Source organism: Calonectris borealis, chromosome 5, assembly GCF_964195595.1.
Source record: "Calonectris borealis chromosome 5, bCalBor7.hap1.2, whole genome shotgun sequence".
In the NCBI taxonomy this organism is placed as follows: domain Eukaryota; kingdom Metazoa; phylum Chordata; class Aves; order Procellariiformes; family Procellariidae; genus Calonectris; species Calonectris borealis.
The window spans coordinates 31202329-31207879 of NC_134316.1; positions in this window are offsets into that span (position 1 = coordinate 31202329).

Sequence of the window (5551 nt, forward strand, 5' to 3'; positions counted from 1 at the left end):
CGAGGGTGGCCGGGGCGGGGGGAAGGAGGGAGCGGGCACGGGGCTGGGCAAGGCCCGGCAGGTGCTGCTGTCCCGCCCCCGCCGCGCCCCCGCCTGCCGCTTCCACCTGGGCACAGCCCGGGTCCTCCGGCAACGGCGCCCCAAAGCCGCCTCAAGCCATCGGGTTAAGCAATTCGCCCCCCGCCCCGGTGCCTCCCGCCGCCCGGCCCGCAGGGGCTGATCCGCTCCGGGCGGGCAGCGGGGGCACACGGACCTTCCCGTGCCCGGTACGACGCCTTTGCCGTTTGCCTTTCCAGACCTGCCCGCACACTCCTCTAACTGCCGTCCGCCTACAGCTTTTGAATACCTGTCTCAGATACCTTAATTATAATTATCGAATACCTTATTTCAGTTACCTTTATTCCAGATATCTTAAGAAATGCGAATGAACTATCAGTTACTTCGCCACAACACCCGGCCCTTCTTCGAAAGTGAAGGAAGGGGCAAAGCTTTCACGAGTACTGCCCCGGCTCCTCCTGTGCTCGCCCCTGCTCGGTTCCAGCGCGGGAAGCGCTGCCGAGGGCAGAGCCGCCGGTGCCCCCGCCCGCCCCGGGCCAGCCTGGCCAAGCCGCAGCGGCCCTGGGGCGTTGACTCGTCCCGTGGGGCGCTGCAAAAGAGAGAACTGGGGAATTTAAGGCTAATTTAATCTTTCGAAGAGAGGGAAATATCCTAACCAGCGCTATTGTATCGTTTGTATTTGGCCTAAAATGTTAGCGTAAATATTACAGGTACCTACCTTTCATTTAAGCAAAACTTTGCTTAAATTAAAGAAAAAAAAAAAACAACACCCCCCCCCCCAAAAAAAAAGGAAAACAAAAGCAAACCAGACTAATCAAGCAAAAAACTCAACTCTAGAGCCTGCTTCGTTTTCGTAGTTCAATGCATACATCCGTATGTGGCGTAAAGTATTAGCTGGCACGAGTGTGAAATGATCAGATTACTTATGCATGATCGGATTACTTATGAATGGGTGGGAAGAGAGGCAGGAGTGCGTTTATTTCGACGAATGCCTTAAAATTGTGTTCTTTGCTGGCTGCCGGCATCCGCTGTTTCACCTCTGCTGGGACGGCTGTTCCCAGACATAAACTTTCAAATACAAATAAACTCTCAGAATTCATAGGAATTAGCATGTTAACGGATTTGCCGCAGCAGAAAATTAAGTGCAGGCATTGCAGTCAGCTGCGGGAGCGAGCGGGGACGGCAGCAGCCGTCTTTTGGGAGGCAGCTGAACAATGCAACTCGCTTTCGGGCTTTTCTTTTTTATAGCTGGTGGCATAAAAATGCGCATTGTGAAATATGTCTTCGTATAATTGAATATAAATATATCTGAGAACTCTGCGATCTGCTCAGAGATATGCCGCCCATAGCAAAATAGGAAGCAGGACCGGGTAAGTAATTCGTAATTCTCTTTTTAGGAGTTTAATTCAAACAAAGCGCAGAAGCGGTGAGAACACGACCCTCCTCCCTCCCCCCCAGCTTTGATCGTCCCAGAAACACGTTTTTATGCTTCGCACACAGGATAAAGGTGGCGACGCTTCCCTCGTGGCACCGTCTTCTCCTACAGGAGCATCTCAAATGCAAAATTATTCAAGGCAATTGGTGCAGATGTCGGGAACTTCTGCTGGCGTTTCTCTCCGCTTCTCCGGGTCCCGAGAGCTTGTCGAGGAATTACTGGTCGCCAGCAGGCTCCCGCCCCAACTAGGGGTTCACCCGAGTGGGTCGGTCATCTTTCGCCTTCGGTGATCGATTAAAGAGTTGGCAATGGCCGCTAAAAACTCTGCCCCTGAGCTCGCCTCTCCCTGAGGTGTTCCCCACAGATGCAGAGGGTGCTCGGTACTTTTCAGAAATGGTTGACACTTTCGGTTGACGGTTTTCTCAGAGCTGCGGTAGTTAAGAGCGAAGAGGGCTTGCTTTTTTTTTATTATTATTGTTTTTAAATAAAAGATTCTGGGAAGCCAAACAGCGTGTTAGAGAAGGTGCCTGCCGTGCGGCTAGCAGCGCCGGCGGCGGGTCTTCCCCCTCACCTTCAAATCGATGGAGGTAAACCGGTGACCGCCCCGCTCCCTTCCCGATGCCCTCACTCGGGGAGGGAAGGGGCCGAGGACTCCCCCGCGTCCTGCCGCTCCCCCTGCCAGCCCGAGGGGGCCGGCAGAAAAGGGGAGCTCAAGCCCAGCCCTGGGGAGCGAGCGGGTGTTGGCTTGTCCTGGGCTTGTGTCGCATCTTATCTGGTGGCGAGAGCAAACTACGCGCCGGAGAAACTGCTTTCACACGGGTTAGTGCGTTTCGTCGCAGCGAAATGGCCCGGGAATGTCTTTCTGCGGAGGCTGAGGGAAAGGCAGGAGGAACAGGAGAGGCATCCCATTTATTCCGGGAAATGCGGGAAATGCCTGAACCGAGGGACAGTGGCTGTCCCTCCCATACAGCCCCACAGAAACCTCTCCGTCCTTTGTGTGAAGAAAGGCTTTGTGCAAAGATCCAAAAGCGCAGAAGGTGGTACTAATTAAACTTTCAGCCCTACATACCGCTTGGTGAGTGCCCCGCGCCTTGCAGTTCACTCACTGGGAAAATACACTCGCCCACCCTCACTGCAGTCCTCCTTTCCCTCCTCTTGACATCTTCCTTTTCTGTGATTGCCTTCATCTTCTGGGATTTTGTGTTTCTGTCTTGCCCCTGCATTCCTTTCAGACCTACGCTGCTTTTCTGTACACTTTCTTCCCAAAGGCTACTTAATTCATCCTCCAAACTGTTTTTCATTGAGTTTTGCACATCACCTTCAGTTTCATGTTTAAGAGATACTGAGTGCTGCTTGAATTTTTCAGTCTGAAACTATGCTGTCTTGGAGAGTCATTAAGGTGTTGCCATGAATGCCAGCAGGAGACTGGCAAACTGGTGCCAGGCTGGCACGGCACACGTGTGCGCCTGGCTCTGGGCAGCTGCCTGTAGCAAGGCTGTTTGGTGCCTTCGTAGAGAGAGGCGATTTGAAGGCACCTTAGAGGGACATGGCAAACGTTACAGCGCCTGTGTGCACAGCCCTTTTTCTGACACCCTTGGGCTCGATTTGTTAATTTATGAGCCTTTATGAAACTTTCATTTTTGTTTTGTTCCTGAACTATTGGCTTGTTAGTAAATCAAACAGAAACATACCCACTTAGCAAAACCACCTAGAATAAATAAAAACATTTAAGCCAGAAGAAGGAAGCAAATGAATGGTGGAAGCAGCACCTAAAGCAAAGACCGTGTAACACCAGACCTTTTGATACTCTTTGAGCTGGGCGGCTACGGCCTCGCCACAGCGTGGGGCAGGTGAAATGCTCATTTATGTATACGTACATGCTTGCACACATACATACAGTGTTAAGGAGCACCAGAGTGCAGGCTGGAGCACTGGAGCTCTGCCACCGCTCCTGTCCCACTGTTGAAATGCTCCTTGGCAGCCCTTTGGGCCCCATCACACGCCAGGCTCCCAGCCAGGGCTCAGCGCAGGGGTTACTCCAGCCCGGGAACTACGTCACCTCCTTCTTCTGGAGGCAGAGAGCATCACGCATACCGACAGGCTCCAGACTGCGGCAGCTGGCCATGGCCCACTGGGCCACCTCAGCAGGGGCACCTCACCTGGCATTGCACGGCCTGGAGTCCTCTCTGGGAAGGCTTCTAACCATGGCCAGAAGCAGCGCTGAGCCATCCTCCAACGCACTAGCCTAGTAGCTTGAGCACTGAGGGAGACAGGTAGCTACACGCAGGTCTCTCCTTTTAAGAGTTCAAGCACAACTGCTAGACAACAGTTCCTGGTAGGCAGCAGACCTCATCTACCCGCAGTTTATATGTTTTAGATTAGCAATTTATTTTATGCAGTAACTGAAGAGTTCTGTGAGGAATGTCCAGACATGAGTCTGTCTCCTCTCCTATCAGGGCTTTCCCCATGAAGGGGCAGAGGACCAGCCACCTCTCACCCATGATCAGTACTGAGCTCGCCTCTGCCCTGTCCTATTGTGTGCTCTCCAGAGTAACCTGAAGGCTGGTTCTTACAATGATCATTTTTAAGATAAAATTAAAAGTATGTTTGTTACTGTGGATTCTATTACTGTATTAATTCAAATACTTACCTTACACTAGATATAAGGAAGAAATTTTTTACGATGAGGGTGGTGAAACACTGGCACAGGTTGCCCAGAGAGGCGGTAGATGCTCCATCCCTGGAAACATTCAAGGTCAGATCGGACGGGGCTCTGAGCAACCTGATCTAGTTGAAGATGTCCCTGCTCATTGCAGAGGGCTTGGACTAGATGACCTTTAAAGGTCCCTTCCAACCCAAACTATTCTATGATTCTATGATTCTACATGTTTCACTGACATGAGGATAAAAATGAAGCCTGAGGACAAAAATAATAAAGATAATAGCAAACAGATTAAATTTACTTCACGTATTAATTTTAAAAAAACATATAAAACTGTAACAATTATTTCAGAAGTGGTTAATGACTCTGGATTCGTTCTTGGATGCTTAGCTTGCGATACCATGATGACCTTGGTTAGCCAAGAGCTGTATTTTTATTAGCATTTTGGAAACGTTTTTCTGCATGCAAACATTGAGGACTCTCAAATAATTAATAAATGGTGCCTGCTGCCCATTCACTCTTCTGTTTCACTTTGGGCAGCGATGACATTGTGTGCAGGAGCCAAGTGCCAGTCAGAACATCTTTTTTTTTACCTTGAGAGCTGGGGATGCTGATCTTTGGGATGAAACGCAAGGTGTGATTTCTGGAAACAGATGATGACTTCCGACCATTTCAAATCCTGTATCTGCAGCTAGCACTTCTAGACTGAGGGCTCACCTGTCTGTTCAGTCAAGAGGCCAGAGGTACTGCTTCCCATTTCAGGGGCATGCATTTCTTAGAGAAATATGGAGATTTGGGTAAGCGAGGTGCATTTTTCTGCTTCTTATAAACATTATGTTAATCCTGAATGGGAAGTGCCCGGTCAGAGCCTGCCTGTAGTCATATGGCTGTTGTTGAACGTTTGGCTTCTGTTATTCCTGGCTCTGCAGTTGGTGAACATGCTGTTCCTTCCACTTCCTTCGGTAATGGTCATCTGCACAGTTTGAGGGTAATCCAGGGCACCACACACACACTGTAGCCATTCTTAAAAACATGAATTCTTTGTCTTTCCTTCATGCGCACTTACATTTGCACACAATATTTGCAAGGCTTCATAAATGGAAAGGACATTTTCTGATTAACTTTATGAAGTGAAGGTACAGTGAATTCAGTTTATCCACTTTGACACCTTATATTTGGAGCAGAACGGGACAAACAATATCCCTGGGTTAGAATTTGAATTGATACCTTTTCTTTTGATTGCTGTAATACATGAAGAAAAAAGAAATGAATGAGAAATATTTGTAAATGTGCATGACATGCAAAGACCCTCTGTAACATACCTTTATTGCTATTCCAGAAGAATGCATGTTGCCAAATTAGCCAGTGCCTGGTTGCGTTGACAGGCAGAAATGTGT